The sequence below is a fragment of the Tasmannia lanceolata genome, unplaced genomic scaffold, assembly GCF_043159265.1.
Source record: "Tasmannia lanceolata isolate RefF3 unplaced genomic scaffold, GAP_Taslan_0.1 ptg000024l, whole genome shotgun sequence".
In the NCBI taxonomy this organism is placed as follows: Eukaryota; Viridiplantae; Streptophyta; class Magnoliopsida; order Canellales; family Winteraceae; genus Tasmannia; species Tasmannia lanceolata.
This window is the reverse complement of record NW_027518701.1, coordinates 13,114,635-13,139,097: the sequence shown is the minus strand read 5'-3', so window position 1 is coordinate 13,139,097 and position 24,463 is coordinate 13,114,635. Positions and strand designations below refer to the sequence as shown.

General features: G+C 36.5%; 1 long non-coding RNA gene across 1 annotated transcript in view; it reads left to right on the top strand.

Moving 5' to 3' along the window:
• The first annotated feature begins 5,580 nt into the window (after nt 1-5,580).
• Nucleotides 5,581-24,463, top strand: part of LOC143857305 (uncharacterized) — a 39,095-nt gene continuing 20,212 nt past the window's right edge. Inside the window, exon 1 of the long non-coding RNA XR_013238586.1 lies at nt 5,581-5,966. This is a non-coding gene — a long non-coding RNA (uncharacterized LOC143857305). The remainder of the gene's footprint in view (nt 5,967-24,463) is intronic.

Genomic DNA, 24,463 nt, shown 5'->3' with positions numbered 1-24,463 from the left:
CTAAATCATTCTTGTGAGCTAATCCAAACCACCCAATCTATAAGTCACGGCTAATATAAAATGCACCCACTAATCATCTCCATAAAATGATCCGAACCACTCTTTTAAAGGGCCACTAGTTATGTAGATAAATTGTGCCTTCCAAATCATTTCCAAGGATGATCCTAACTGTCTGAATGGTGGCTACAAACATGGAATCCCAAATTCGTTTCTGTAGAATGATCCACACCACCCATAAAAAAAAAAACTATTCGACTCCCACAAAGAGGGATTGGGCGGCTAAAAAGTAGGGAGATATTCCGAATGAAAAAAGGAGGGGAGAAAAAATTCGAAAACTAGGGCAGATAAAATTGTGCCTTCCAAATCATTTTCCAAATTTTGCTTTTTCACTTGAAATTCCATCTTTTAAGCTATATTTTCCATGGAAATCTAGAAAACAACCTAAAACACCAAAAACAAGAAAAATACCTTAGTAGTACCGCTATAAATATGAAATATGCATGTTTTTCCTACCTACTATTCACACATAAATGTGCTCATCGGAACTGCTCCCCAAAGCTGATGAGTTGAGCTCTTTCTTCAAGAGTTCCAAGTAATTCATTTTATCTTTCACTGAGACCTGTAAGTGATCAAGATCTCCCCTGACTATTGAATCTCGAATTTTCCTTAGTTTCTCATATGGAGATGGTGAAGCATCAATTTTGGATTTGACCAACTCTCCAAAAGTTGCTGGTTGAACATCGCTATTTGAAATTGCTGGGTCAGTAACAGGTTCTTCATCAATGAAGCTGTTATTGTGAGGAACTTGTTGGAGCAGCACAACTTAATCAGGAGAAGTAGTAACTACCTCTGCTTCAGGTTCATCTTCAGCTTTAGGGGGGCCAACTGGTAGGAGACCAGGAGACCATCCTTTCAGGTTAGCAAAAGAGGTTCCATCTTCTTCCTCTGAGGAGTCAGAGTGAACGGTGAGGTGGTAAGAAGTTGGGGGGAGGCATTGAAGGAGAGTTGTTTCAATTTCCGCAACAATGGTGTTCTGAACTGAAGAGACAGTGGGATTTTGGACTAACTCAACTCCATCATCGGCCTCAGATTGGAGGGAATCCATGGGTGCCGGATTGAACTGAACTGATCCACCAGTGCACTAAACTTGAACATAAATGGTGGACAGAAATCACAAATCTGAACTTAAAACCAGGGAATCACAAAGACTGAACCTAAAACTAGGGATTCACCATTGAAAAAGAAACTAAAACTAGGGAAGAACCATTAGAAAACATCACGATCCCAACTAAGATTTGTCAATCCCATGGATGATCAAGAGTTGTGAGAGCTTTATGGGAACCGTGTGTCTAGCCTTTATTGAGTCTTGGACTACAAGCCTTTTCATGTAATCTCGATAAATATGAATGAGAAAGAGGGAGATGGACTTTTGATTGCTGTAAAAATATTCTCTACGAATTTCCGTACTTTGGAGTTGAGTGATTCCTCCTACAAATCAAGCTTCTGGCTTGGTCGGGTTGAGTGACTTCCGCGATTAGCAACGTTGAGTGACGTCGGTTGCCTCCGGTTGAGGATTCACGGAATTATCCATTTATTCTTGGTTGAGATCATTTTGATCGTGTCCATCCTTGTAGACTCCGGCATGCGTCAAAGTGGTATCAGAGCTACAAGAACTTGTGGCGCACTTTGTTCAACAACACAATCTAGAATTATCATAGTCTAGAAGGTTAGGGTCTGTTTCATGCTGTTTTTGAAGGGGTTATCGGTGTCCGATCTGAGCAAGCCATATACCAACAAAAAGATCTCCGAGCCTAGCTTCTAGCGCAACAAACGGATCATAAATCGGAGTTTTCTACAGCGAGACATTAGCGTTTTACTAAAGGCCGACGGAGGGCACTACAAATCCAAGTTTCCTTGATTCTTCATGCTTATAAAATGCTTCGTGGATGATGAGGTCATGGACAACCTATTACTGAAATATATGATGATGACATGCGAGCTGAACTTGCTGCACTCCGTCAATCTAATTAAGAATTTTGACAAATGGTAAATGAACTCTTACAAAGATAGTCGGCCCCCTCTTCTCCTCGAAGTAGGAGAAGTGCATCATTTGATCGTGAAAAGATGAATACGAACGAAGACGGTCACTCATACCAAATGATCGATGGAATATGGAATGCTTGGCTAGAGTTCTTGAAGGATCCGATAGAACCTTTGAAGTTAATGTCTCTGATTTTGAAGAAAAACTCAATCCGGATGAGTATTATGATTGGATCGCCTCTTTGGAAGCATTCTTTGAGTGAAAGGATCTCTCGGACGAGAGGAAGGCACAATTCATGGCTACATAATTGAAGGGACATGCTCTTTACAAAATTGAAGGGACATGCTCTTGTTTGGTGGCTACAATACCAGTGAAATCGAGATCGAAGAGGTGTTCGAAGGATTAGGTCATGGCCAGAAATGAAATTGAAGTTAGATGAGAAGTTTCTTCCGTTGGACTACCCAAACACTATATAGTAATTTTCACTAGTTACATCAACGTAATTTTCACTAGTTACCCTCAAACACTTTACAGAATTGAAGGGACATGCTCCTTACAGAATTGAAGGGACATGCTCCTTACAAAATTGAAGGGACATGCTCTTGTTTGGTGGCTACAATACCAGTGAAATCGAGATCGAAGAGGTGTTCCAAGGATTAGGTCATGGGCACAAATGAAATTGAAGTTAGATGAGAGGTTTGTTCCGCTGGACTGCCCTCAAACACTTTATAATAATTTTCACTAGTTACATCAATGTAATGACCAATCAGTGGCTGATTATACAAAGCAATTCTACAAGCTAATGAATTGAATTAATTTGAAGGAAAGTGATGACCAACTTGTTGCCTGATATAAAATTGGTTTGAAATTTACTCTTTGTGGTGAACTAACGATGCACTCAATTCAGTGGATTATTATACAGAGCAATTCTACAAGCTAATGAGTCGAATTAATTTGAATGAAAGTGATGACCAACTTGTAGCCTGATATAGAAGTGGTTTGAAATTTAGTCTTCGTGGTGAACTAATGATACACTCAATTCAATCTCTTGAAGCAGCATATCAAATGGCACTCGAAGCAGAAGATAAGAGTAAATGGAGCTCTTTTAGAAGAGGTGAACGTTCTAAAGTTTTAAAGGAAAAGATGGTTGCAAAAGGAAAGAAAAATTACGCACCTACTTTTGAACTTGCAAACCCACGTGATGGGGGAAGAAATAAGGACAATGGAAAGGGTGTCTCTTCCTCAAATAAATGTTTTAGATGTGGAGAACTGGGCCATCAATCTTATGAGTGCCCAACAAAGAAGGTTGAAGTGAACCTTGTTGAAGAGGAACTTGAGAAAGAAGAAAAATAACCAATTTATGATGACTAACCTGAAAATGAAGGAGAAGAAGAGTATAGTAATCCTAATTGTGATGCTGAAGGTCTTGTAATTCATCAGGTGATGACAGTTCAAGAAGATGACCAGTGACTATGACATAATATTTTCGCACTTATTGCTTGTATTATGGGAAGAAATGTATGATGGACGTCGAAAGTTATGAAAACATGGTTTCAAAGACTATGATTGATAGGTTGAAGCTCAAATGTGAACACCACCCAAGCCCTACAAAGTGTCATGGTTCAATAAGTTAGGTGAAATTATGATCTCACAGTAGTGCCGAATCAAGTTTTCAGTTGAAAAGTATGAAGATGAGATCTACTTCGATGTTCTTCCTGTGGATGCTTATCACCTACTCCTTGGGAGGCTGTGGAAATTTGATCGGAATGCTCAACATGATGGAAGGAAGAACACATACTCTCTTGCCAAGAATGGGGTAAAGTATATGTTGAATCCGTTGAAAGTTATGCCCACCATTGTGCAATCTGAAAATAAAGTAAGCTTGATGTGTTTTAAAGCTTTTGAGCATGCTTAAATGAAGGAAAATGTGGCTTATGCTTTGGTAGTTGTGGGAGAGAGCCAAGGCAATGTCAAAGTGATTCCGGAAGAAGTTTCAAAGTTGATAGACAGATTTAAAGGCTTAGCTACTAAAGAACTATCGGTTGGTTTTCCTCCACTTCGTGATATTCAAAACCAAATTGACCTCATTTTAGGTTCTACCATTCTTAACTTTCCTCATTATAGATTGTCTCCTAAAGAACATGCTTAAATACAAATACAAGTTGAGGAATTGGTATGTCTTGAAGAAATTTATGGGCAAATTTGTTGTCTATTTTGATGACATCTTGATTTACAGCCGAGAAAAAAATTCAACACTTAGAGCATTTGGCGAATGTGTTTCAAGTCCTTCATGAGCACCAACTGTATATCTGTTAGAGCTAGTGCCCTAAAACTCAGTGCATTTTGTGTTTCTTTTGATTGAAGTACCAATAAAGTTTCTTTTCATGATATATTATGGGTATTAAACATAAGAATGTGTGTGTGATGTACTTACTTTATGACACGTATTCGTCCTTAGTAGCAAAGTAGGAATGCGATCCTCAAGGATTCATAGATCCAAGGGAGAAAAGAGATATGGCATTCCGGGTCTTTGTAGACCTTAAAAGTTCCTGGTTGGGGCTGAGATTGGACATCTCTTCCTATATACAACTAGCACCATCCTTGCCTACATGTACGTGTCGTGAGATGACTTATCTCGGTTATCTGGGTAGTGGACCCTAAGCAAGAAGAGTGGGTGCGACGATTGGATCGCGCAGTGAACATGATCACATTGGAACACGTATTTGTCCTTAGGTAGCAAAGTAGGAAACCTATGCTCATGGATTCATAGATCCTAGGGAGCAAGGAGATATGGGATTTTGGTTCTTTGTAGACCTTAGTAGTTCCTAGTTGGGGTTGAGGTTGGACACTTCCTCCTGTTGTAGACACCCTATTTTGACCGAACCCCTTTACATCTCATTTTGAATAAAAATCCTTCAAATAGTTGAACTAGAGTCCCAAATTTGTGCCTCAAGGTAGGTTAGGATCCCAGGTAGGTTCCTTTAAAATTTCGTCCAGATCCATTGAGGTTTGCCCAATAAACGAGTATAGTTCTTAGTGTAGTGTAGTGTAATGTAATAGGGGGTGAGTTATCCTGCAGGGGTATGTCAATACCAATCTGTGAACGTAAAGAAAATACCAAAATATTCACTCCTTATTTCTATCCCAGACCACGGATTTGTTTATAAGAGTAACCAAATTACACCATAAAGGGGGTTGTCCAAGAGAGAAGGGGGGTACTTGTATCATAATTTTGTTTTGCTTTACCCTTTTCCATTACAAAGCCCACCCTTAAGAGCAAAAAGTGTTGTCATAAGTATACATGAGGGGGCTGTCCGGGTGAGATTTGGGGGGGGGGGGGGGGGGGGGGGTCAAAAATATCATTTTTATGTATATACCATCGACCAAAGGTGAACAAGGGTGGTGAATTAGCTCGTCCAAACCCCAACCTATTTCGCGCGCTCATCATTTTTTGGTGCGCCCATCAATTGGGGGTTGCCAATATCAGTGGCCTCTTCATCACGATAAAAAAAGGGGAAGAATTTCATTTTCGTAAAAAAAAAAATTCGAGAGGGAGAGTGAACTGAGAGAGAAAACCCAAAAATTTTGAAACCCTATATCTCTTCTTCTTCGTTTGATTTTTCTTCCGATCAAAGCTCATCTTCTACGGCCAACTCCGGCAACTTTTTCAGCCGAATTTTCACTTCAATCATTTTGTTTTCTTCTCTTGCAAGCCTTGATTGCTGTCATTTTTCTTTTTCCCTCATCATCTAAGTTTCAAAACCGATCTTCCTTTCAATTGTTTTGAAATTCCTTTAATCTTCGCTGAATCAGAGATATTAAGAAGGTTACACATGAACATGAAAGGAGCAGAAAAAGAAAAGTTGTAGTTGTGTGGATCTTATCATCTCGTTTCTCATCAAAAGTTTAAGTAGTTCTCAATCAGGTATTCTTTTATTATATTATGTGAAATATGCTGCTCTGTATGTTAGATATTTGTATTTTGTTTCCTTGTTATAGATTAAAGTAATTATCACAGGTTTTCATAAGCAATATTTTAGGTTTTTCTTTCGATTTGGGGGTCTGTTGTTGAATTGACGTTCAAAATTCATAAATCTTACTCTAATCTTTGCGATTGTTACATTCAAATCATTTTTAGTGTGACAACCATTTTTTTTTTTTTGAGAAGTAATAGTGATTAGAAGGTATATCTCAGGTTTTTATTTGTTTGTTGAAGGCCTAATCACATATTTCTGTGTGAACTTATTCAATTCCAATATTAGTTGGCATATGCTCTTGTTGTAATTCATGCTTGCGTGTGGACTTATCCTTATGGTTTAGCCGTCGCATGCTTTCAATAATCCTTTGTGATTCGCACAGTTCAATTTCTTTTCTGAACTGAGTTATTCATCAGCTTTCACTTTAAATTGATTTTGATCATATGTTGGGGTTTGAATAGATGTTTGTCTCTTAAGAGTCTCTGGAAATCATATTTGTATGATCATCATATCATGTCTGTTTGTATTACTATATCTTGTATAAGTTTTTGAGGAGTCAGATGATATTGTCATTATATCAAGTTTCAAGTTTCAGAGCACCTTTTGCATACTGAAAGTATTTTGTTGTTTTAATTTCCCAAGCAAAAGAAGATTAGAATATTAGTTTATGTCTTTATCATGGGACGGAGTTCAGGTTGGTTGTTCCCAATTATGTCTTGATTTGACGACCTGTTGGTCGTAAAATTATCCTTTCTATAAATTTAGAGATTATTATATTGTCATGCTAAATTGAATAAGCACTCTGTTGGATAGATTTCATTGTGATTCCTAGTATGTCCTCAAGTGTTTTTAGGTTTTTGTCGAACAATTTATATCTTAAGTCTCAAGTTGTACACCATTAAAATGGTGATAAATGAGTCATAGGCAAAGGGGAATGGGTGTTTTGAGTATTTGTACTCTAGTAGTTAAGATATATGGATATGACTTTGTGATTCTTGAGGAGTACGTACTAGCACATGTTTGTGATTTCACTTGAAAAAGTAATGATAGGTTCATTACAAATTTATAATTTGCTTTGGATGGTCACATGTAGGTGGATATGTTGATATGTGTGTTGGTATAAAATGTCTTAGTGTGTGTTGTGTGTGTTTGTGTGTCTTTGTATGTAGATGTGAATGTATCAATGTGCTTATGTGTGTATGTGTGAATGTTTGTATGTAAGCGTATATGTGTATGTGAGTGGCTGTGAGTGTGTATGTGTGTGTGTATGTGTATATGTCTGTGTGTGTGTGTGTGTGTGTGTGTGTGTGTGTGTGTGTGTGTGTGTGTGTGTGTGAGTGTAGGTGTCTGTGAGTAGGTGTGTATGTGTATGTGTGTGAGTGTGTGCCTAAATAGGTGTATACGTATGCTTGGATTTTGATTCACAATTGAATTTTCAAATGCTATTAAAGTAGCTATTCTATTTGAGATGTGTGTCAGTAGCATGTTTGCATTTCATATGTTTTGGTTGAGAGATTAGAATAACATTGAGTGTGTATATGATAGGGGGCTTTCCTAACCGACTGGAAAGGGTTGGATGGGCATATTTCTTCTTGTTTAGGTTGTTTCTCTAAGATTGAAGTCTGAAATTGCTTAAAAGGTTGATGTCTATTTTATTTTTTATGGCTGGTATTTCACAGTTATAAGATAGGCTTTTTTTTTTTTTTGAAAGTTAGAACTCAGGTTGTAAACACAACTGGGTTTACTTCATCTTGCACATAAGTGGTTCAATTTTATTTGTTTTTTTTCTCTTCTGACCTTGTATGAGAAATGATATCAACATAACCATGTTTTATAGCCATACAGACCTTGCCCATTTTTTATATTAATCTCAACATCGCAAAGATTTTGGGTTAATTTGCCCTAGTGATATCAACCTGGGTAGATAAAATAAAATGACCCCCCATGATTCAAGTGAATTTTTTTCCTGTGTATACCATTTTGGCAATTGTTTAAGTGACCATCTGTAGACACCCTCATTTTGCTCCGCTTTAATCAATTAATAAGTTAGTATTTTCCTATCGGTTTTTCAGTGTTTTCCATTTTCGTGTCCGTCTCTTATGTTTTGCCGATCTTTTCAGTCATCTTCGCAATGTTTTGCATTTTTTCACCGGGTGTTGAGAAGGGTTATTCACAGGAATCTAAATAAGAGAGAGAGCTTTGGGATAATTTGCTTCGGGCAGAGTCAATCGAATGGTCCCACGCAGTGTTTTGGAGAAGAAATGAATTTGGCTTACTTGGATCCAATACTTGAGGTTGTTCGGGAAACTTTCTTTGATGTATCATAATGAATCTATGGTTCGGATCATATGGGGTTAATTTCTATGCGCATCCCGTTGTGGCCTCGTAAATGAATGATTCAAATTGCTTGTAAAAATAACTTTGGGGTGTGTAATCAATTTGTCTCATGACGTGTCAGATGAAATTTAAGATCATTTTATTGAAAGTGGTTTTGAGGTATAACTTATTGATATTGCAGCCTAACAAGATCAATGGCTCGGATCCACCTATGGCGGTGGGTTGTGAGGCGTAAATCAATTTACATCATGGATCTCCAATTAAGTGGTTCGGATTATCCAATGGAAACGGGTGTGGAATATAACCAACTTACATTGGGTTTCAACAAGCGGACAGTTTGGATTGCACTCTACATTTTGTTGGTGTGGGGTCTGCCATTTGAAACCCCATGATTTGAAGGTGGGCTGACCATTCGATGGAAAGGATTTTGGGCGCCATGTCATGTACAGTATGTCTATCCAATGAGTGGTTCAGTTCATCCCAGGGAATTATTTTGGAGTGTAACCTATTTACATTGCAACCTACTTACATTGAGTCTCATCAAGTGAATGGTTGGGATCATCCAATTGAAATTGTTTGCGGGCGATTAATTTACGGTTTGGATCATTCTCTGGAATGGGTCCCACTGATTCCGAGAATTTTGATGGATTCGGCCACATTTGAAGTTGGACCCACCATTATTTAGAAAGCCAAATAAGTTTCAAAAGGATTCGGTTAACACATGTGAGGCCTATATGAAGAAAATAAAAAGTTTCTAACTTTGGGTATAAAATTGATCCATCTAAAGTGAACCCTACTTGGAGTTGATTCAAAACCCAAGAGTGAATAAGACACAGACTTTATAGGTTGACCATTATGGGTTGATGGTGTAAAAAAAGGACTCTCTTTTTAATACTATATATAATATAGACTCACAGATTACTAATCCAACGGGAGTTTTTTGTTTTGCTTCCATGATTTGGTGGGCCCAGCTCTACTCGTTCGCATGATTGGATATATTGATTTGAGCGGTCAAGATCATCACGTTTTAACCCATCAAATGGACGACTTGGATCAGCCAAAGGGAAATTGTTTTGGGGGCCACGTTAATTCATGTTGTTACTCACCAAATGAACGGTTTGGATCATCCCACGAATATGATTTATGGGATACACCAATTTACATTGTGGTTTGTCAAATGAACAGTGAGGATTATCTCATTTGGTTCAAGTTTGAAGTGCACCAATTTACAGTGGGGTACTATCGAATGAGTGGTCAAGATTATCAAGTGAGAATAATTTGAACACAAGTCCAATTTACATTGTGACTCACCAAATGGACGGTTTAGATCATCCAATGAGAGAGACTTAGGGGGCGTGTCTGATTTTCAAATTGAGGCCCCCAAATTATATTGTCAACCATCAAATGAATGGCTCAGATCAGCCCACTAAAATGCACGGTTAGATCGTCCTATGGAAACCAATTTGGGGAACCTTAGATGAATGTGGCAGGGGGCAGTTTCGTCATTTGAAGAAAAAAGTAATCCAAGTTGAGTCGGTTTGCTCATTGGGAAAGAGAGAGAGAGAGAGAGAGAGAGAGAGAGAGCCCAACGAATTTCTATTCAAGGATAGGACAAAAGGAGTGTTATTTTTAACAATAGTGAGAGAGGACAGCTGCTGTAATGGGCATATCAAATGCTATTAAAACAAGCAACTTACTAATTTACATTAAAGAGCTTTAGGAAATGTTAGAGATGAAAGAGAAGGTCATTGTTCGGATGCACCATAGTGGAAAGTTGGTTTTTTTTAGCCATAACTTTATTAGGAAATAAGAGGCTGAGTTTTTAGCATCTTCTGTAGGCTAGGAAGAATATAAGGTTCCCATTATACCCTCTTTTGTTTCTTATGTAGTAGGAAACAAAATTAGGTGATTGGAAGGATATTATAAAAACTTTCATTCTTTGAAGAGCAAATAAAAAAGAGAACGACCAAATTGTTGGGGATCTTTGATCTCACAGAGCTCTTTCTCTCTCTCTTTTTCGAATCCTCCAACCCTCTCTTATTATCACTCTCATCTCTCGGTTCTCTCACTCGAACCTTCTATCATATCTCATCACTCATCTCTCATTCTCTCTCTCACTAGATTTCAACTCTACCCTCTCTCATCTCTATCTCTCACAAATCTCTCTCTCATATATCTCTCCGACTCCCTCAACCATCTTTCTGCGGGACTTCACACATAGCTTTGGTTCGCAACTTCATCAAATGGGTTTTCTAGAGCGTATAAAAGGGTGCGACAAAGCGTATACCTTAGATTTACGCACCCTAGTGACAAGGAGCGCGATCAACGGTAGGTTCCTTGATTTTTTATAATATCAAAGGTAGAAAAGCATGCTTAGGGCCGTTTCTTCTTTGTTTTCTTCATGATTTTCGTAAAAGCTACCATGCATGATCTAATATGATTTTGGTAGGTTAGTTTATTTGATTATTAATTTTGGTAAAAAAATGAATCGTTATATGAGAAAATTGGGCGTTTAACCGATTGGGATATCTAGTGGCTTTTGAATCGTTTTTACAAAGTGAGTGTTTTAAAACCAAGGGTTTTTCATGAAGCTATGTATTCTTAGTCTTAATGTAGTTAAAATAGCACCAAAAATCAAAAAATTCCTGTAGATTTTATTTGTTTTGATGGCTCAAAAATTCGTTTAAATAATACCCGAAAATAGGATTTTGATGGTTCTAAAAATCATTCATATAACAAAACCATTCAAAACTGATTGAAATTTGGTTCTCAGTAGATTTTCAATGTTTAAATATTATAAAAAAAATTTCAAAAGATTTACAGTTTATTTATTATTTTTACTGGAATTGTTTTGATAAAATCACTGATTTTCATGTATATGAAGGACACATTATTAAACGAACTCCTTAAAATCTGGAATTTGGTAGTAAGATGAACTGATCAGTCAGAATCATATTGTAAATTTCTCGGGAATTTTTGACATATTTTAATATTTTTTATTGACTTTTAATTGCTCTAACCAGAACATAAATATATCTGTTTAAAATAGCAAATTATCGAAATAATATCTGAAAATTTTCTCATAATTTTCTATTCATCTGAGAATGTGTTAGTAAAAATTTGGTTGGATTTAGAATTCATTTTCGGTATATTGTAGTGAAATGTCATCAATCTGACCCGAAAGTGGAAAATCAATTAAAAATTGAATTTCAATCTTTAAAATCATGAAAAATTCAACCAGAATATATTTTTCAAGAACACATCATATCCTAAAGTTTCTAGAACAGATAACTTAATTAGGTATAGGCTTCTTTGTAAAGTCATTAATCTGATCCAATTGTGATAAATTCATTTAAAAATCCAAATTAATTCAACCTTGAAAATTTTCAGAGAACTCTAACTTTTCATCATGTATTCAGTCACTAAGCCATCTGAAATAAAAATCTTAAGAGTAATAGATTTCCTTTGTAAAATAACATGTTAGGATAATTTAGATGTCGAGATCGTAACCATAATCGTATACTAATGGCGATCGATCCAGCATAATTGGAGTGCATAAATTATAGTATGTTATTGGCTCCGAGGTCCACTGTCCACGAAAATCTTGAGAAATATGCCAGGCAATAAGATACTATAACTTACGTGCTAAATTATACAAGGGTTGAGAGCATTATTCCCTTCCATGGTTGCGATTCGAGGCCGAAACTTGCGAACCATAGAGCCTTTGGTATTCCTTAGATGTTTAGGAATCGAAAATTCTTAAAATAAAAAATCATCAAGTTCAACAAATTGAACTAGCTTACTCCATGTCTTTCGGAACCGTTGGATTGTGGTCTCCATCGTAAGAACCATTAGAGCCCCATTTAGGAACACTTGTATCATGTTGTGTTCTAAGTTTTAGGGTGTCCTAGAGTTAGGGAGTTCAGCCTCATCACGGCCGTTTGCTACTGATAGCAACCGTGCCATAGATCTAGTTACACTAGTTACCCCACGTTTTCATAGGACGGGCCTAGTTACCTAGGATGTAGGTTAACCTGTATTAGTCTAAGGAACGTCGTGCATTTAGCTAGGACCATATAACATCTTAGATGAAGTCATAGGATAATAAAATCTTCAACTTGAACTAAATAATTTCTCTTAAAATTGTTAAAACAGTCAATCCAGTCTAGATCGGTGTCCTATATGAGTTAGGCATAAGTAGCTTAGTTTAGGTGTACCGAACTACGATCGACTCTGATTCCAGTGAGGCTGGGATACGTAGGCAACCTGGATACTTGAGTGGCATACCAAGCCCGAGTCGGCTCCACACATAAGTGGTGGGATTTTGTATATTAATCCTTAAATTAAAAGTAATTAAATCACTTTGGACTTTTCATGAAATTAGAATTTTAGGAGAACTTTCACTTAGATTGAATTCAAACAAATTAAGAAAATTAAGATACACATTTAGGAATTATATTGAAATTAGATCTTAGGATGTATGTCACGTAGTTCGCACATTAATATAGAGTTAAATTAGCAATTTAAAAGAAATTCAAAAGAATTAACTTTTGGAATTGAAGACCGATTATCGGGCAGGAATGGTGCATGTGGTGGTAACTCCCCATACCTTCCATTCTCGTAACCAGGTAACGAGTCTAGATTTCTGGTCAATTGTGGGTCCTAGATCCCTCATCTAGGTGGCGACTCTGTCACTCTCTTTTGCGTGAAATTTGGATTGCCTTAGTGATCCCAAGTTCACGGAAAAGTTGAATTAAATCAAACCTTGCTAGGCTCGGCGGCTTACCCCTGCCCTTATGGGTACTGGGTTGCACGTTTGTTTGCACCCTATGGCTTGGTTGCTGCCTGCTTGGTTGGGTAATTAAAATTAATAATAAAAAGCACACGCCATTCGCGTGGGTACGAGAGACCAAGAGAGAGGGAGGCGACTCGCCCCCCGCCCCTCTCGCGGGATCGGGTCCCACACCATTAAGTTAGAGAAAAAATGTCAGGAGTAGGGTCCCCTGTTTATTCTCGAGCCATGATTGTTTTTTACCCATGCCCTGATTTTTGTTTACAAAAATGTATGAAATGAATTTTGGTTAAGCTTTAAATATAGGTGTTGCTTTACTCGTGAGTAATTTGATGGTGTGCTTGCCCCCACATTGTATTATCTCTTCTGTATGAAATTTTCGAAGCAATGGTAACTGAAAGATTTTGGTCTTTGGCTTTAGAAAAATTTAAGAGTAAAGATCATTTGAACTAACTAGGTAATCGATTAGACTTTTATTTCCCCTCTACATGATCTTGATTTGTTTCTCTTGTTGTATATAAAAGGTTTTTCTAGGATTAGTTTATAAATTTCAATGCCTGCTAGTTTTGTGGCTTTATAAATTTCCAAATTAAGAGCATGGTCTACTAAAGCAATACGAAAGTTCTGTCTATTTTTTTTATCTGCTATATGCCATCAGTTTTTTTTAGGGGTAACATGTCACTTGATTAGGGCCTTTATACCCCATTTGCTGGTAGAGGGAGAAGTATCCGCTTCTCTCTAGTTTGTATAATATTTACTTGGGATTTAAATGATTTTTTCCTTTGGGTTCTTTTCCTTAGAAATAACAGGTTAATTATTTCATTTTTTTGCCTCGAATTTTGTGCTATTGTTTCCATTTTGAAAAGAGGTGAATAGAATTTTTTGATTTATCTCGCTTTGTTATTTGGTTGATACGAATGAAATGGATTGTGATTTGAACTATGAATTGACTCTCTTTTGTTCCCAGTGATGAGTAAAGAATTTGGCAAACATGATTTTAATCACATGATGCATATGGTAAAATGCTATAGTTATTATATTGTTGTTGAGGAACTGAACTGTTCTATTCTGCTGGAGATATTATTGCCTAACGATGGGAATTTAAGAGCATGAATTCCATAGTAGTTTTAAGCTCTTAATTCCAAGTTGTAGGATATTAAGCCATTAGAAGAAGCTAAGTGAAGAATTTATTTTCTAAAAGTGTGTCTTTTAAAGAAAATCAATGACATATATGTATTTTTTACATGTGCAAGATAAGTCTGGTGGACTGTAATGCTTATGTTATGGTCGAAGTTCCTAGCTAGTTGTATTATGAAAGCTATGTTGGTGATGTCATGTAGTATGTGTTTCTATAAAAAGATTTTTGGAGGAAGAAGTTGGTTTTGTATCTTAGGGGTAAGATGGAATATGGTAAAATGTGCCATTTTCTTAGTATGAAGAGTTGTAATAGTGTGGTTATTCAAAATAATGTGCGATTGTATGAGCTGAAATGAGAACAGAGTAATCATGACCATGTATCCTAGTAAGTCGATTTGGTTGAATGATATTTGGGTGAAAGAGTGCATAACCTGTCTTGTTTGTCTTGATGATGGTGAATGTCATTAAGGAATTCCCATTCAACATGCATTACACATTTAAATAAGCCTCACAGGTCTGAAATTATGAACATCATAGTGTGGTCTGCAACCTGAATGTATGAGTTGTGCTGATGTTTAGATGCTTGGCATTATGAAATCATGATATGCTAAGGTGTAGGCTGCATTAATCATTTTGCAATGATTTCGAATAAGTGCTTATCAGGTACTAGAGTGATATGATACTTTACATTTTATCTGTTCGTCTAGAAGTGATATCAGTTTAGCCATGTTCTGATATTTGCATAACTCTAGTGCTAATATATATGCAAAATTATTGCTGGAGTCTTTTAACATTCGGGTTGGCTATATCTAGAAAATTATATGCTTCAGTTTATTTTTCTTTGAGGGACGTTGGAAACTATAGAAAATTTGACATCCCTCAAGATATCGAGTGGCAAGATATATTAGTACAAGAAATGAACCTAGTTGTGTTGATGTGGTTTCTCCTTAAGTGGCCACACAGGTTAAATTTGTATTTGTCTTTTATGTTTGCATTTGTTTCAAGTTGTTACAAAGGATAATATTTGTCTAGGTCTTCAATGGGTTGATATTTGCATTGCTATATATTGATAACAGCAGTTACATTGTTTTTCAAATGGTTGTTCTTTAGAGAATATTCCTTATAGTTTCTTTTAAGTAACAGTTACTTTATCAATACAGTGGGAATAAATTATACGTCCTTTTCAGTGTACTAGTTATCAACAGATGTTACATTTTTTATAAACCTATAAGTGAGAAAGAGCAGGGTAGGCTTATAGGCAATATATAGCATATTCCTAGTTTGTGTAGAGGATGTTTTCATTGCTTTGTCTGGGTTAATGGATGAGGGCGATGAAGGAGTTATCTTAAGCCCATATTTTAGGGGGCTTGCTTAGTCTTGGTAGCATTCCCCTCTCTTATTTAAGAGACTTCTTTAGTCTTTTATACATGAACCCTTAGACATTTGTTCTTCCTCATTACAAGGGCGAGGAAGGTGTTAACCCAAGCCCATTCTTAGGGGACTTGCTAGGTCCTAATAGCACTTCCTTGTTTTATTTAGTAGACTTTCCCAGTCTTTTAGACACCTTTAAATATAATCCTTCCCTCATTGGAAGGGCAATGAAAGAGTCATCTAGAGCCCCATTAGGAGACAAACTTTGTCTCATTTATAGAGTTTGCCTATAGGAGACTACCCAAGTCTCACATGTAGTTGCACCCCCTATTAGTTGAAGACTAATTTAGTTTATTAGTTCCCTTATTCCCTATTTATCATTACAAGGACAATGATAGGGATACTTGGAGCCCACCTCTGTATTTAGGAGACTTGCCCAGTCTCAGTAGCACCCTATTTAGTGAGTCTTTGACTCATTTACCCTTTTGGTAGAGTTATTAGAGAGTTTTTGACTTATCTGCACCCCCTTTAGAGCGTTAGTCATACTTTGACTTATTTGCCCCTTATTTATAGAGTTGTTAGACATATTTGGTCTTATTAGTACCCCTTATAGTGTTGTTTGTTAAGGAGTCTATCCTAAAGACTAGGAGTTTATCCTTTAGTGTTGTTGTCATTTTTCTTTATTAGAGACTAATACAGTCTTATTAGAGCTTTGCTTACTTGGGATCTTAGATCATTTCTTTCCTTGGGACACTAGTTTACTCGTTTTGAGGTCATTTTACTTTTAGTGAGTTTGTTTGTTTGGGATTTCCCCTTTGCCCTAGGTTTGGCCGTAGGGTGTTGCTTTGTTTGTTCCCTTTGGCCTTTGACCAAAAGGGTGAAAATATTTTAAAAGAAAATCTAAAAAACATTTGAACATTTTAAAAATCTAAAAAACACTTGAAAATTTTTAAAAATCCAAAAGCATTGAAACATCTTATAATCCAAAAATAATAGAAATTCAAAACTTAAAAACATTAAAACATCTTAAAAGAACAAAAACATCAGAAGATTTTTATAGTTCTAGGAGTGTAGTTAGGAAGTTTGTTTCTGAACTACGTTAACTTGATCCTCTTTCACGAGGTACGTAGGCAACTTGGGATCTTTATCCCAAGTCTAGTCAAACTTTGTAAATAAAACTTTTGAAAGTCTTTTAAACCTGTTTTTGAAAAGATCGTCCTTTAGAGTTAGGAGTTTGGTCCTAGATAGAGTGTTTTGGTTGTTGTGTGTTTGTTTTAGAGTTAGGAGTTTCTCTTAGCTAGGAGTTTGTCCAAGCCTCTGTCAGGTCAGTTGGCGATACTCTTCGCCAATTGATGAATAGATTAGGAAGCGTTAGTGACCTTATTGTTTTCCTTATGGTACACGGCCTAGTTGCACATAGGTTATAGGGACTACCTGCATTAGCTTAAAGCTAACTTGCATTTAGTTAGGGCATATAGGAAGTTTTAAAATCCACAGTTCGCTTTAACCTAAATAATGTTCAAGAAGCTTTAAAAATCAGTCCGGTCTTTTAGGTTGAGTCTAGGGTAGCGGTATAGATGTCTTAGGCATCATAGTTTAGAATAGGCACGCAAGAACTACGTGGCTTTGATTTCTGTGAGGCGGGGATACGTAGGCAGCTTCGGATGAACACCAGACTATCCGAAGATTAGGGTGAAAATATTTAGAGTTTTAGGGTTTGTTGTTAGCATTTTTTTATTTGAGTCCGTTATTCAGCATTGTTTCATTGCATAGGTACATGCTAGTGTGTTTACTACTTTCTTCTAGTTATCTTTATTTTTGCACAGCCTCACATGTTTGTTCACATTTAGCTGTAGTGTAGGGTTGTTCTTTCTTTATTGTTCTCACATGTTTAGACTTAGTTTATTTACTCCTTTATTGCTTACCTTATTGTTTATTCACATGTATAGCCATAGTTCTTTGCTGCTTTCTTTGTTGCTATTTCACATGTTTAGTTATATCTCTTTATTGTTTTTGTTAGCCCAAGGGTTCAACAAGTACTCCCATTGAAATATTTTGATGATTAACAAACTAAATTTATTATAAAATAAAAGCTTTATACACTAATGATTTCCATTGGCAAAGTTATAATGTTCACAGCATAGAATCTTCAAGAGTGCATGACAAATGGCAATTCATTCAAGCTCGAAGTGATATCAAATGCATCACCATCTCAAAGGTACTCAAATACAAGGTTGAACTCAAGCCTAACAAGAATGGTAATCATCTCAAAAGTTCAAGCTTGGCTCAAGCATCAGTGGAGTTGAGTGAAGAGATGTCAAGGCCTCTACAAGGTGCCAACAAGATTGAAGACCAAGTCAATTTAGAATGTAAATGGTCCTTCATGTTTAATCTAGGTCTATGGCACAAAGGAGATTTAAAATCAATCTAATTAGAACTTAATAGGTTTGTGAATGATCATAGTGGTGTTCCAACATTGTTGGACCCTCATGACATTTTAATTATCTTGATAAATCAAAGTTCCAAAAGCCCAAACGAAAACAGCCAAAATATAAGAAAAAATCTGCTGTCGTAGGCTTCTCGGAACCTCCGAGAATTGTTCCAGGTTAAAAAAAAATAGACTCGGAGCTCCGAGCCCGGAGTCCGAGAAGACCGTTGGAGAGCTAAAAAATTGTGTATTTTTTCTCCTCTATAAATAGGAACCATGGGACTCTTGGAAGATCACCTAAGGAGTTTACAAAGATTTCAAGAGCACTAAAAGGCATTTATTCACCTTCTCTTGAAGATCTTCATTCTCCATCTCTCTCTTGTGCCATTTACCTTAGATTATTCTTGAGAGACTTTAGAACCTTCATTTGTTCATCTTGTTCTTGTGAGAGTGAGTGAGCTTTACTTTAAATTAGCCTATCTAGAGGCAAGCAAGCTTTTTCATTTCATCTTCTTTGTATTTGGCACAAAGGGCGCCGTAGAAGACCCTTGGAGCGTGAAGCTCGATTTATACAAGGTGGAAGGAACGCCGTATTTAAGTTCCTTGGAGAAGATAGTGGAATCCTCAAGGAGAGTAACTTGAGAAGAGTGGAGTAGGTCTTGAGCTAAGACCGAACCACTATAAAAATCTTTGTGTCAAAGCTTCCTTGTCTCTTCACCTCTTCTCTTGTGGTAAGCTTTTTACTATTGCTTTAAATACTATTTTTGATTTCCTATTCAATCTAAAACTAGTGCAATCTAAGTTTTCAAAATCCTTAAAATTTGAAAAGAAACCCAATTCACCCCCTCTTGGGTTGCTAGGTGGAATTTCACTTGGTATCAGAGCATAGGCTCTTACATAGGATTTCTCTTTGAAAACCTACAAGGGAAAGATCTAAATGGCAACCTTTTCTCATAGCAATGAGGGGCAATCCACTACTAGACCTCCCTTCTTCAATGGCTTAAACTATCCATATTGGAAACCTAGAATGAGAGTGTTTTTAAAATCCTTAGATTTTGATGTTTGGAGAAGTATCCAAACTGGATATAATGAACCTAGTATTGATATGGAACTATGGGATGAAAATGAAAGAAAAGAATCCACTATCAATGCAAAAGCAATGAATGCCCTGATTTGTGCCTTATCTCCCGAGGAGTTCAATCGAGTTTCTACTCTTGAAACCGCTAAGGAGATTTGGGATATGTTAGAGATAGCTCATGAAGGGACAAATCAAGTGAAAGAGTCCAAGATGAATCTTCTCTTTAGAGAGTATGAATTATTCATGATGGACCCTAATGAAACCATTTCCGAAATGCATACTAGGTTCACAAACATAACAAATGGGTTGAAATCATTAGGTAAACAATTGTCTAGCAAGGACTTAGTTACCAAAATACTTAGGTCATTACCTAAAGACTGGGATCCCAAGGTCACCGCCATTGAAGAAGCAAAAGACGTATAAAAAATGGGCTTAGAAGACATAATAGGTTCCTTAATAACTTTTGAAATGGTTTTAAAATGAAGAGAAACCTTAAACAAACAAAGGAATATACAAAAAGGAAAGGAATAGCTTTCAAAGCAAGAGTTGAGAGTGAAGAGGAAGAGAGTGAAGAAGACACACAGGATGATCTTGCTCTCTTCACCAAGAGATTCAAGAAATTTCTCAAGTTCAAGAAAGGAGGCAACTCTAGCCAATGAAGAAATAGGCCTTCAAGCAAAGAGGAGATGAGATGCTATAAATGCAACAAGGTTGGTCATATACGACCAAATTGCCCACTCACCAACAATAATGACAAGGATAGGAAGAATAGAAGAAATGGCAAAAAGGCTTTGTGTGCGGCGGCTTGGGATGAAGGGAGTGCTTCATCCGGAAATGAATCCAACGGAAAGGATGAAGATGACCTTTGCTTCATGGGACTCGCCGATGTGACACAAGATATCTCCGTATCCGAGGTAAATGATGTTGATGATATGTCTCATGAATTCTCTAATGATGAACTAATATTTGCTTGTGAAAAACTTCATAAAAATTTGGATTTACAACTTGCCAAAAACAAAACAATGAAAAATTCCTTACAAGATATCACTAGGGAATTTGGGCTCTTGAAAAAGGAATTCGATTTGCAAACCAATACAAGTGAAAAATTGATTTTGGAAAACAAAGCTTTGAATGAAGAAATAGACAAATTAATCCTTGAACACAAAAGCTTGAAAGAGGAAAATGAGACACTTGTTTTGAAATGCAAAGAACTTGATTTAACGTTTAGAAAATTCTCATGTGGCAAAAACAAACTAGATGAAATTCTTGAAAATAAGCTTGTCTCTTTAGAAAAAAATGGTCTTGGTTACCAACCCTTTTCTAAAGGAAAAACTTCATTCAAAAATAAGTTTATAATAAATTCCTCCCACATCCATGCTAACACTAGTGCCTTTATTCCTACTTGTCACTATTGTGGTAGAATATGACGCTTAAGGTTTGCATGCAATGTTAAGAAATCAAAAGCATCTAAATTTATGTGGGTTAAAAAGGATGAGCTTTATGATGTTGCTAACCTTGAAGGACCCAAGAAAAAGTGGGTACCTAAAACTTCAACATGAGCTTTGATTCTTGTAGGTGTGCTTGAAAGAAAAACCCTCAAAGGACAAGTGGTTCTTGGATAGCGGTTGCTCAAGGCACATGACGGGAGATGTAACCAAGTTCGCCTTTGTCACCATGAGTCATCAAAGAAATGTCACCTTTGGAGATGATACAAGAAGCAAAATCATCGGTGAAGGTACCATTAAAATTAAGGACATTAAAGTTGAACATGTTTTGCTCGTTGACGGTCTTTCATTTAATTTAATAAGCATTAGTCAAGTATGTGATCTTGGTCACAAAGTTCTTTTTGAAAAAGATAGTTGTAAGATTTTGAATGCTAAGAATAATGAAATTGAATTTGTTGCATATAGAGATGGCAATATGTATTCATTAGCATTAGAAGACCTTGAAAATCAAAACGTCCAATGTCTCTCCGCCATGGATGATAACCCTTGGTTATGGCATAGGAGACTTGGTCATGCTCATATGGATTTGATTTCAAGATTATCTTCTAAGAATCTTGTGAGAGAGTTACCTAAACTCAAATACATTAGAAATAAAGTTTGTAATGCTTGCATTCATGGAAAACATGCTAAAAACTCTTTTAAACCCATAAGTGTATTATCTACCTCTTGTCCACTACAACTCCTTCACATGGACCTATTTGGTCCCATGAAGACTAGTAGTAGAGGAGGCAGTAGATATGTATATGTGATTGTTGATGACTACTCTAGGTTCACTTCGATGTTGTTTTTAACTAGTAAAGATGAAACCTTCAAAAAATTTCTCAACTTGTGCAAGCGAATTTAAAATGAACAAGGGGTTTTCATAAATGAAATTAGAAGTGATCATGGAACCGAGTTTGAGAACATTGAGTTTGATACATTTTGTAATGAAAATGGAATCAAGCACAATTTCTCGGCTCCAAGAACTCCCCAACAAAATGGGGTAGTTGAAAGGAAAAATAGATCACTTATTGAAATGGCTATAACCATGTTAAATGAGCACAATGTTCCAAGAAACTTTTGGGCGGAAGCCGTTCACACGGCTTGCTATATTTTAAATAGAGTGCTCATTAGACCCCACCTTAACAAAACACCTTATGAACTATGGAGTGGAACACCCCCCAAAGTTAGCTATTTCAAAGTTTTTGGTTGTAAATATTTTATATTAAACATGAAAGACACCTTGCACAAGTTTAATTCAAAATCCGATGAAGGTATCTTCTTAGGCTATTCAACCCATAGTAAAGCTTATAGAGTCTATAACAAAAGAACTCAAATTGTGGAAGAATCCGTGCATGTCAAATTTGATGAGTCATTTGAACCTCCTAAAGTCATTAATGAAGATGATGACGGTGTCAATCTTCTAGAGCCTCATAGCCAAGTAGAGTCCATTGTTCAACCCTTAGAAAATCTTGATTTAGAAGGTCAACATATAGAAGAACTTGAAGTGGAAGGTCTTCCTAAACATAGTAGAATCATGTCTAGTCACCCTTCTACTCAAATCTTAGGTGAAACCTCACAAGGAGTTAAGACAAGATCTTACTATAAGAATGTTTGTGCCAACATGGCCTTTATCTCCCAAATAGAACCCAAGTCCATAAAAGAAGCTGAAAATGATGAATTTTGGATGATTGCTATGAATGAGGAACTAAACCAATTTGAGAGAAACCAAATATGGAGGTTAGTTCCTAGGCCTAGTGATCACCAGGTTATTGGGACTAAATGGGTGTTTAGAAACAAACTCGATGAGCATGGAGATATTCAAAGGAATAAAGCTAGATTAGTAGCCCAAGGTTACAACCAAGAGGAAGGTATCGATTATGATGAGACCTTTGCTCCGGTTGCTAGATTGGAAGCCATAAGGATACTACTTGCATTTGCATCCCATAAAAACTTTAAGTTGTATCAAATGGATGTGAAGAGTGCATTCCTAAATGGGTATATTATGGAGGAAGTTTATGTTGAACAACCTCTCGGTTTTGAGGATTTCAAATACCCTAATCACGTATATAGGTTGGACAAAGCCTTGTATGGTCTAAAACAAGCTCCTAGAGCTTGGTATGAGAGGCTTAGCTCCTTCCTATTAGAGAGTGGCTTTCAAATGGGCACGGTTGACAAAACCTTGTTCATTAAAAGAAAAGGAAAAGATATGCTTATTGTTCAAGTCTATGTAGATGACACAATATTTGGTGCTACCAATGATAAGATGTGTGAAGAATTCGCACAATCCATGCAAAAAGAGTTTGAGATGAGTATGATGGAAGAACTTACCTATTTCCTAGGACTTCAAATCAAACAATGTAAAAATAGAATTTTCATCAACCAAGAGAAGTATACTAAGGAACTCCTAAGAAATTTAGCATGGATAGCTCACAAATCAAGCCAACTCCTATGAGTACTTCCACCAAATTAGAAAATGATGAAATTGGCAAACCGGTTGATGAGAAAAAGTTTAGAGGAATGATAGGTAGTCTATTATATTTGACCGCTAGTCGGCCGGATAATGTTTTGCGTATGTATTTGCGCTAGGTTTCAATCGGCTCCTAAAGAGTCTCATTTGAGTGCCGTTAAGAGGATATTCAAATATCTCAAAGGAACTCCTTCTTTAGGTTTATGGTATGAACGATCGAATGAATTCAAACTAGTAGGATTTTCGGATGCCGACTTTGCCGGTTATAGAATTGATAGAAAAAGCACAAGTGGCACTTGTCAATTTCTAGGAAGGTCTCTAGTGTCTTGGTTTAGCAAAAAACAAAACTCGGTAGCCTTGTCTACAACTGAAGCAGAATACATTGCGGCCGATGCTTGTTGTGCACAAATCCTATGGATGAAGAACACTCTCATGGACTACAATCTTGCATTTTGTAATGTTCCAATCCATTGTGATAATACAAGTGCCATCAACTTGACAAAAAATCCAATTCAACATTCTAGAACTAAGCACATAGAGGTAAGGCATCATTTCTTAAGAGATCATTCTCAAAAAGGGGATATTGAAATTAAGTACTTCCACACCAATGAACAATTGGCGGATATCTTCACAAAACCCCTTAATGAGGATCGATTTTGTGACCTTAGGAGTGGACTCAACATTTGGAGCTTGAATCAAGTCAAAGAGTTTGCACATGAAGCATGAATAGAAGACACAATTCTCCATGTATTTATATATATATATATATATATATATATATATATATATATATATATATATATATATATATATGAAATCCAAGTAGTGACTTGGTTTGGCAACCTAGAGGGGGGGTGAATAGGATGTTTATAAAACTTTTACCTTTTGAAAACTTTTACTAAAATTTCACCCAAGACTTATCCCTTGTTTAATTAAGTTTGAAATAGTTGAACTTAAACAATATTACAAATTAATATAAGTTCAAAAACCCTTGTTGATTAGCAAACTTAATTATGTGATTTATAGCCTAGTTAGCAAGGTACTAATATTCAATCAAAACCAAAATGCTAACTACTCACTCAATTCCAAATATGTAAGAATGCAAGCACAAATAAATAAGAAAGTGAGAGGGAGAGAAAGATAGAGAAATACCAACACAAGTGACACAAAGATTTATAGTGGTTCGGCAAACGGCCTACTCCACTCTACTCAAGGTCGCACTTGAAGATTTCCACTATTGAGACCTCCACGACGCCCGGCTCCGAGGCTTTTACACTCCAAGGGAATTAGATAAGGATGCCCTTCCACCTTTACAATGACTCTCCTTCTCCGCCGAGTTCTAAGCGCT